Source organism: Leptonotus elevatus, chromosome 7, assembly GCF_054856555.1.
Source record: "Leptonotus elevatus isolate MCC_2025b chromosome 7, RoL_Lele_1.0, whole genome shotgun sequence".
NCBI classification, from domain to species: domain Eukaryota; kingdom Metazoa; phylum Chordata; class Actinopteri; order Syngnathiformes; family Syngnathidae; genus Leptonotus; species Leptonotus elevatus.
The window spans coordinates 5,073,018-5,083,661 of NC_141245.1; the positions used below are offsets into that span (position 1 = coordinate 5,073,018).

At 40.8% G+C, this 10,644-nt stretch overlaps 1 pseudogene; it reads left to right on the plus strand.

The window, feature by feature from the left end:
• The first annotated feature begins 8,716 nt into the window (after positions 1-8,716).
• On the plus strand, positions 8,717-10,246 carry LOC147170441 (uncharacterized; annotated as a pseudogene).
• The last annotated feature ends 398 nt before the right edge of the window (positions 10,247-10,644 follow it).

Sequence of the window (10,644 nt, forward strand, 5' to 3'; positions counted from 1 at the left end):
AATGAATGCAACATTACACTTTATTATTATTATTATTTAGGGGTGTTAGAAAAAATCGATTCGCCAATATATCGCGATATTACATATTTCTTGAATCAATTTGATATGCGGCCGAATCGATTTTTAAGGAAATATTCAACAAAACGTCTTACTTAGGGTTAGGATTCACACATTAAGCATGGAAGAATGTTATATTAATGGAACATTAAGCCTTAATATTTTTATTTTCAGTATGGTTCAAACATGAAACAGACTGCAACCTGTTTGTTAAATGCAGCTATTATTTATTTATTTATTTATTTATTTATTTATTTATTTATTTATTTATTTATTACTAATTAGGTACAAATAAAACCAAACAATAAATGTAGTTTTACCCTCACTTTAGTGGTCAAAATGGTTTTGTGGCCTCCAGTGTTATTTTCTCTGAGAGACATTCAAAATGGCTCTATGATGATGAAAGGTTGTTGACCTCTGTTCAAAAGGGACAGATTTGGAACCAAACCTCTGTAATCGGGCTTGTGGAAGACATTTTCCCACTGGTATGCATAAAATGTTTGGTTGGGTTGTCTTTACCTTAAGTCAGCTCTCACGCACTATCCATTTGACTCCCATTTGAGCAACAGAAAATTCAATTAATTAACCACTCCCTCAATTTGCATGTCATGTGAACTAGGTCTGAGTTGAGTTTCCACCACATCTAATTTTGAATCAGCTTACCTGTTGAAATTTAAGTTACCGGCAGTCCTACCCCCCAGCCCCCCGAATCCTGGATATTCAACAATATTGTCAATGCCTACTAAATAATTGATATCTCAGCTCCTGAAGCAGGTAAAAACATAATTCCAAAAACATCTTAGAGCTTACACATGTGGCATTCACACAAACCTAACTTTATTATTATAAACTTTCAGTAGTTAAAAAAAAATCAACAAACAACTGTGTCACATTCAAGGGGCTTGGGGGCAAAGGAGGCGTTGTAATACTTTTTCAAGATAGTATAAGAATGCTGGGAGTCCGCTGAAAAGACACTGGCGAGGAGCAGCTGTGCTTTTGTAAACCCGCTGTGTCCAGAATATTCTGTAAAATAAATTATTCGAAGGACCTGTTCACCGATCTCCAGTCTGTATTCAGAAAATCAACATTCTTCAACGAACACGCGGAAGACAAAGAGTGTCCTCCAACAAAATGGTGACCCAGACGTAGGTTCTGGTTGAGGTGTTTTTCAACAGACAGAACTTCTGGCGCCACAGTAATTGAAAGGTAAGAGGACATTGTTAGAAAACGAATCTTTGTTTTCCCGTGTTCATAATGTTGATTATCAAACTCAGACAATGAGATTGGTGAAATCAGGATTTATTTTCACATAAGCTTATGGACACATGAAGTCGGCCAAACGCCGCCATTGTTCTGCCGCATGTGTGTCGCTCCTCCCCCGAGCAAGTCACTAATATCCTCCTGTGACTTTTCAAACCCCTCCCCGTCTTCTTCGTCCAATCCTCTCCTTCCCAGACAGTCACATGATACATCAATACACGTCACCAAACTTCCCCCTCCTTTCCAAGATGTTGTTTTCAGAGCCGACCGAGATGTCCCTTCCCCCTTTCACAATGATGTTATGCAGAGATCAGATAAGATTTGAGTTGTTTTTCAGAGCAGACCTGCTGGTGCCTAGTAGAACAAAGGGATCTAATTAACACATTCGCTCTGCTCTCAGTACTGTGAAGAGAAAGCCCTTCTGACCACATTTAAATTCTCACACAAAACTATACTGAGTAAATCAAAGCAATTTTGTCCACTTCTAAATAGTAATATTATAAATCAAACCGTTATAATTAAATTAATTCATTTCAATCCTCCTTTTGGACTTGAAAGAGTCCAACATACAGAATAATTAATTAATTTCACAGAAAAATTCCAGCGGGGATCTTCATCATCGCAAACGGCAAGCGCAACATTAAGCAATGGTTGTGTGGGGGAAGTAGTTATCATTAAAACATCCCTTTAGCAGGAGAGGAGGTAGTTTAGCAGTCATATGGCATTAAAGAACAATTTGATGCATTAAAAGATTTTTCAGTGGAATAAGCATAGTGTATGTGAGGCTTAACACGAAATGTTGTTGTTCAAGAAAAAGTGTCGCGGTGCATCGGCAGACGGAGATGCGTTTCCACTTTGAAGCCATCTCTGGTTTGTTCTTTGTTGAATGAGACAATGACATTGTCAGCTTTTTGCAGAACCCCAGGGTAGATTGCCTGCAAATGTGACTCAATCGTTGTGGAATGATGTCCCCAATAGGGGCAGCTGGACACTGGATCAGTAGACGTTGTTTTCCCAGTCTGAGGTGGTGAGATTGATGAGCCTGGGATGGATCCGGCAGCCTTGTTGACCAGATGTGGAATGTCGTCTCCCCCTCCTCTCTGTGCAGCGAACTGCACAAGATGTACTCTCCGTCTTCTCGTGGAGTCCAGTTCACCTGGGTGCAGAACATTTTCAGTTAGTCACTCATAAACCTACATAAATTTTATTTGGAAAAAAAACACCTGATAGTTTTTGTTAGTTGGGATTAGTAAATGTTATTTGATTAAGATCCGTAGGTCCTGCGCTGTTGGAACAGGAAAAGGTATATTCTTGTGACATTGGAATAGAGCCCAGCCTTTGATTGAATTGACATTCGCCCATTCATTAATACAACAGAAAGAGCTTGTAAATATTTATTTTTCAAATGGGTTTCATATAATAGTAGGTAATGTTTTACCACGATATTTACTGTTCTAAATTTGCATGACTGCCTTTAACCATCCTGAAAGGAATCATTTTACTAGCAAATTATATATAATCTCAACCCAGAACATCACGCCCGGCCGGAACGTGAACACCCTGGGGAGAGTCTCATATATATTCATATCATATCTAATCTTTTGCAAACACTGGGCTCCAAACATTAAATTTTTCAATTGTTTCTGAGATAAAATATATAATATAATTACCTTCATTTGGCGATATGCTTCATTATTGTCTCCGCTTCAAACTTACTTTTCTGTCACAGCTTGATCCTCATTTGTAGATTTCTCACATTCAGACTGTGGATTATCACTTCAAAACCTTTTCATTTTTTAATCTACTAATTCATCTACATTAATTAATTTCTTACACATGAACTATCCTGTGTACACACCCTCCCTTTGACAAAGATCCACTCCGATCTTTTCAAACACGTATGGTATATCAAAGGGAGGACACACCAAGACTCCGTAGCTCATAAATAAGGAATACCAGACTATAGCTTTCCGCAAAAGACGTCGTAAATAACACAAGACTTTAAATCAGGCGATTGTGAGGTAAACAAGAGAGCTTCAGGTCACTGCAATTAAAATGAGCACAAACAGATACAATTTGAGACACTGGTATGTGAGGACTTTGGGGTCATGAAAAAATAGAGGTAACTACATTAATCTAATTCAGGATACGAATTACACAAAACTCCCAAATATCTACCTTCTCAACGAGTAAAACAAACATATTATAATTAGAGCCGAAAATAACACAACACTCCTACTTCGAGCAAACCGTCAATTATTCCTAAAATACTAATCAACCCCACCTCTTCTACATAGTAGTGGGTCATATAAAACACAACAGTAATACAAAAACCAGCAAACTCGCTGTTATTCATTAAATTCCCATTGTACCAATTCAGAACCTGATTCTCCCAAGAAAATAGGCAAAAATTTAGTAGGCTAAACCCAATAATCATCAAGTAACGGAAAATAGAGTAATTAAGATTGAAATAAATTTTACCAATCATCCTATTTCAAATTCACATATGTTGTTTTGAATTTCCTGAAATACCTTGCTATAGATCACATTTCCCCATCCGACACATTAAAATGCCTTGCATACAACCAGCGTACCATATCAATGACCGGAGGTGTCGCATCCCAGTCGAGACCACAAGCTTTGAGTAGTCAATGTTCAGTCCTGGCCAGCAGATGGCAGGGTGGCGGATGTTTCAGGCAATGTTCAAAGCAGGCATTGCGATGTTCACTGGAGTCAAAACAGCCGTAGGGGAGATGTCTCTGTAACGAGGCTTGCACACAGTCACTGGGCATTGTGGAATTGAGCACCATGATTGTCGGTTGGCACAGGGGAATGACTTTGCTGCGGCGTGAAGCTCTTTGACCTCTGCCACGTCCACCCAGATGCTGGAGGTTGCTGTCTGCAATCGTGGACCCGATGACACATTTCGGCCCTCCCGGGAGCTCACCCGACCAATGAATGCCCCTGCTTTATCCAATGCACTCAACCGACAGACGGAAGATGAGATCATAGCAAGATAGTTCACTTCCTGCTTTCTCAAAAATGTTTCAACTATACCATAGCTTGTTTTTTGGGAATGCCCTTCAAAATAGCTACTAGAAATACTTGCAAATACAACGTATCAGCAGCTGGGGCGCATCCCGTTCGCAGGTTGTAACCAGTGAGGGCCATCAAACCCCCATCTGCTTTGGAACTTTAGCATCAGTTTCTGAAATGATCAAAGCCGAAAATAACACAACACTCCTACTTCGAGCAAACCGTCAATTATTCCTAAAATACTAATCAACCCCACCTCTTCTACATAGTAGTGGGTCATATAAAACACAACAGTAATACAAAAACCAGCAAACTCGCCATTATCACACCAGTCTTATCTTACTCAAAAACAACACCAAACATACAGTTAAAGATATTGAAGAAAAACAAACAAAATATCAATATGCACATTTCTCATTCACAATCACAACCCACCAGGGTAGCCCCCACCTTTGGTATCTAGGTCTCATACAATTACTCAACAATTCTCCCAACTTCTCAAACTTTTGCAGGCACATACGCACACACTCTTTATTCATTAAAAAAATAATAAACGGGTTTGTTCTGTCAATTCGTCGTCTGCAAATCTTGCAGCATTTGAACCGCAGTCTTGTACGGTGATTCAGTAAACGGGTTAATAGCTTCAAACAAATCTCCTGTGAGCGGCTCAGCATACGCCGGTGGAGAAGTTATCTTAGCATCAAAATCAGCCACTGTATCATCACCAGCTTCTATCAAAGCCACCCGAGCGACTTTAACGGAACTGCTCAAAGCCAACATTCTAGCATTTCTCATCATTCGATCCACTTTTTTACAATTTCGTCCGTACGATTTTGTCCAGCGATAGCCGTTTATTCACGCATGCCAATTCCACCACTTTCATCAAAGATACCAAGCAAACCGCGGATGTCAACGGTGGAAACCAACCTTTGTCACAGCTAGCCGTCATCCAATCAATTAATATTTTTTTCAATTTTCGTCGATGTTTTTCGGGCATGGCTCCGACTGCAACCTCGGAAGCATTCTTAACTTGTTTATCCAAGAATAAATTCCGACTATGAACCGGAAGCACTTTTAGGTCAAACCATTCGGTGTCGCGGTCAAAACCGCCCTCCATTATTTATTTTAATTATTCACCACTTTAGTTATAATACTATTCAAGTCATATTAATATTTATCAATTCAGTGACGTCTCACTTGTAGTATGATAGTTCAATAAGTTAAATTTATTCGACAACGTTACTCATCCCTCACCTCAAAAAAAAAAAACAATTTCACAAGAACAAACACAGACGACCACAAAAACGTACCCACATCACAGACATTGAACATACATAAATAACGAATCACGTAATCTCTCAATCAAACAGACAGCGGTACAAACCCAATCCCACTGCGTCAACCTGTCCGTACCCTTAATACTGCTTAATTTTCAGCAGCCGCGCATTTTAAAATAACTTATTACGTGCTATCGAATGCTCCCCAGAGGTAAAATTAAACACACTGCGTCATCCTGAACCAAATAAAACTGCTATGAAAGCAGGCGCGTACCATAATCTCTAGATTGCTTAGCGGCAGAAAACCCCCGCGTCTATCCGTATCCCTCTCAAAATTCATAAAAATAACCATTATGGTCTATCGAATCCTTCATAGCGGAACAAAATTAAACAAAATAAAAACGCTTACTTCATCCTGTCGTCAAAAAATGCTTCTTCAGCAGCGCATAAATTTACAGGACAGCACTTTCACAGTGCTCGACCCCACGTACGTGTTATTTAAAAATAGGAAAACACCCATTCATCCAGATCTCATGTACAATGCAGTTAAAATTTATCAGACGAAAACCGTCGCAGCATTCTCAACAGACAGGACTTCCCTACGTGGATAAACATCTCCACTTACCGTAATTAATCAGTTTGAGATGTTTTTCAGAGCAGACCTGCTGGTGCCTAGTTGAACAAAGGGATCTAATTAACACATTCGCTCTGCTCTCAGTACTGTGAAGAGAAAGCCCTTCTGACCACATTTAAATTCTCACACAAAACTATACTGAGTAAATCAAAGCAATTTTGTCCACTTCTAAATAGTAATATTATAAATCAAGCAGTTATAATTAAATTAATTAATTTCAAACATTTATCCTCCTAGTTGATTTTCTATCTGTTGACTATACTCCGAGACTTTTAATTTGATTTGTGACTAAATTATATATGAGATCTGGGTAACAGTTATTAGTAAATCTCAAACACAAGGTCGATTTCGTTCTGTTTAATTATGGAATCCTACAAATTGCAAATCCATTGTTTTTAGTTTTACTAAGACATTAAATAATACAAGGCAATTTCGTTCTGTTTTAGAATCATAGAAACCTAAGTCCTTGTATACGGAGTAACGTTACGAAGAAATGAGCGCATAAGAAATGACTGAGTGAAGAGAAATAAGGGGAATAAGAGAATAAGACGTTTGAGCGGTTTTGATGGAATCTGAGTAAAACCCAAGGTATTTTCGTTCCGTTATGGAATCCTAGAAATAATAAATACTTGTTTTGCTGAGAAATTAAGGCTTGGACATTTTTGTCTGTTTGTTTGTTATTATTATTTTATTTATTTTTTTTGGGGAGGGAATAAGCAATGTTTTTGAATGAATAGAAGGCCTATTTAACTGTGGTACCACAAAATGACGTCAATGAAGTAACTAAAATAAAATAATAAATAAAACACAATAAAGGGAAAAATTCTTAGGGACAGTGAAATGGTTCAATTTACGGCAAATACCAAACCATTCTGAATAAGTGTGTGAGAGGGGATGGTGTGCGTGCGTGTGTGTGCGTGGGTGTATGAGTGAGTGCGAGAAAGTGAGTGAGAAGGTGTGTGTGACTTTAAGGGACTATTATTTGTTATAAAATGAACAGGGTCAATTGTATGGTTATCAGTGTATAGTGCATAGCTGTTACGTGTGTGTGTGTAGACGGAAAGTGTGGTTGTGCCTGTTAACCCATTTACTGAGTCCCCATATGGGGAGGCTTTTCAGATGCTGCAAAATGTGCAAGCCCCCATATTGACTGTAAATGGGGGAAGCCTCAAAGTTGACTGGAATGGTGACAGTTCTGATAGTAGCCCTCGGCTGCGAGAATCTTTGGTACAAGCCGCGGCTGACGGCTTGGCAGCAGGCGTAACCGCCTCTGTGAGACAATTGGAGGAAAAATTGGACAAAGTGTTGCATATGAATGAAGGACCACAGGAGAAACTGAACCAAGTGAGAGCTCTCGGCTTGGAACTGACTAGACACTCTGAAGTACCCCAACTGATTCGCAGCAAATGGCGTACAATTCTTACACGCTTTGAAAAAGCTGCTGACAATGAACTAACGGAACAAAACCGTATATTGAAGGCTGAACAAGATGACTTGTTTAGGCAACAAAAGCGGGAAATAGCTAAAGAAACTTCTAGTGCATTGATGAACAGCTATCATATTGCAGATATTCAAAATCAGCTGGCCGACCTAAAATGTGCAGTTCAGACAGTGATAGCCACACACCCTGATTCTGCACTTGTCCAAACTCAAGCCATAAGCATGACCGGACGTCTCTCAGACAGTACTCCCCAAAAACCAGTGACACGTTCTCAGACAATTTTTCAAGCCCCAATGATGGCAAAAGTTGACCCGCTACAGGAAACTCTGCCATGGTTTATAAACCTTACTTGCCCTCTGACTTAAGTGTGTTGTTGCAGAAACCTCCCCCAATGCAGGTGGGGGGTGAGAATTGGTTGAGATCTGTGCAGATAGCGGCTACAGGGCAGATTTTAACAGCGGGGGATGTGCGCGCGCTGTTGTCACAGGCGTGCCCTCTTTCTCAACTAGAAGTGTTGATGAATATTTCAGGGATGTCCTCTTTAATGGATGGTGAGGCTCTTTCACGTAATAAATACCTGACACTGTTTTCGGCGCTTGATACACTGTTTCCTATTCCTGAGCTTGTTATTTCAGACTTGTTGTTCACTCCAAAAGCTGACGAGGAGGCTGCGGCATTCATTGACCGTGCCCTTGTAGAATATTCTTTGAAAACTGGACACTTGCCGACTGACTCTGCGCTTTATTCGCAAGTTTTTAGAACAGCGGTGCTAAAAGGTGTCCCTAAGTCTGTTGTGCAGGCCACGGAGGTGAATCCTGATCTTCCCGGTGCAGACCACACCCGGTGGCTGTCTCATAATTCTCTCGTTATTCACAGAACGCTCCACAGCGCCAAGCTCCACCCCAGCAGCAGTATCCGCCTGTGCCAAACCAGCAGTTCTTGCCGCCATCTGGTGGACAGTTTCCGCAATGTTGGGGCCCTGAATTCACATGCCAAGGTCTGCAGGAACCTATGGTTGAACTGATGGTGGGAGGAACTTCTTTACCATTTATGGTCGACACTGGAGCTCGTCACTCCACCATTATGACATTTCATTAGTTGGATTCAAGGGAGAAGAAACTATCCTGCATATGACAACTCCTGTACACACCCAGTGTTTCACACAAACTTTGCTTCACTCCTTTGTGTACGCACCGAACTGTCCAGTGAATCTTTTGGGAAGAGATCTTCTCATAAGGACTGCTCCGTTGATCCAGTGTAGCCCGGACGGGCTCACTCTTCAGTTTCTAGATGGACATACTTATTACTGCGCTGGTGACTCCGCCTCCAACGTCTCCACCCAATTTCCAGTGGTGCCTCAACACTTCATGACCTGCGCCACTGCTGACATCTACTAGGCAAAGATTGACACTGATTCCTCCGGCTGGAGGGATGCTGAGAATTTTTGGACTCTTTGGTCTTCTTGGGTTCGTAATCTTAGGTCGTATGATATGGTATCTGAATGTATGCATTGCACTCTTTTCTATGACAGATATGGTGATGAGATGTACAGTGAAGCGTTTCGACCGATTGATGACAACGCCTGGGAGTTGCGTGTGGGTGATCTGTTTGCAGGCAAACCCGTTGTGGCTTATTCAGTTGCTCTGACTGAAGAACAATCACAATGGTATAGGATGGCAAATCCACCTGATCCATCTATGCCTCCGTGTCATCCTCATGTTTCCCTGATGGTGTCATCCCAGCACACGGCGAAAGATTTGGGTCCATTTGTCCTGTCTTGCACAACAGCAACTGATTGGCAACCCTCTTTACATACACACTTGCTGTATTCCAAATCTCTTGATGCCTATTGGATTAAATCTGATTTATTCGCATCCATGTCTGTTTTAGAACACCAACTTTTGGACCGACATCATGGAAGGGAAACATCTGACAGGCTTGCTGGTGACATGTTGCAATCCTTACCTACTACACTGTGGTCTACTGACCCTACTGATGTGGGCCTATGTAATGTTACTCCAGTAACTTTTAAAATTAAACCCGACTCCATTTGGGTACCACAGTACCCCATGAAGGAAGAAAGACGAATTGGCATCTCAGTAACTATTGAAGGGTTACTAAAAGCAGGGGTTCTTTGCAAAATTGATAGGTCTAACTACAATACTCCTATACTCCCAGTAGAAAAGAAAAATACTGGTAAATTTTGAATGATGCATGATCTAAGAGCTATTAATGCTGTAGTTATGACCCCTACACTGCTGGTGCCCAATCCTCACTCGGCTCTGTCACAAATCACTCCTTTACACACTCATTTTACCTGCATTGATCTTGCTAATGCATTGTTTTGTATTCCTCTTGACCTGTCTATGCAGAAGTATTTTGCATTTACGTGGAATAATGAGTGTTACTCCTACACCCGGCTTCCTCAAGGTTTTGTGTTGTTTCCTGGCCTTTTCAATGCTTACCTTCGACAGTTGCTGTCACCTCTCAAACTTCCTCCGGATGTTCTTTTGGTGCAGTATGAGGATGATCTACTACTAGCTGCACCATCCGAGGCGTACTGCCTTCAAGCTGCACAGCTCCTTTTGAGCCATCTGGCTTCGGTAGTTTTGAAGTGCTCCAGAGGCAAACTCCAAATTGCCCGACCTCAGGTTTCTTTCTTGGGTCGTCTCGTCTCGAAACATGGAACAGGTATGTCTCCGTCAGACAAAGATGACATCTTGCACCATCCCAAACCGACAAATGTCAAACAAATGTTGGCTTTTCTGGGTCTTTGCAACTATTCCAGACATCATGTTCCGGATTTTACGGAACTGACTCATTCTCTCAGACAATTAGTTAATGAAAAAGGAATGAGAAACCTGTCACATATTCTTTTTTGGACTCCAGCCGCTGAAAACTCTTTTGTTCTGCTTAAACAGTTCTTGTCATCAGCTGCG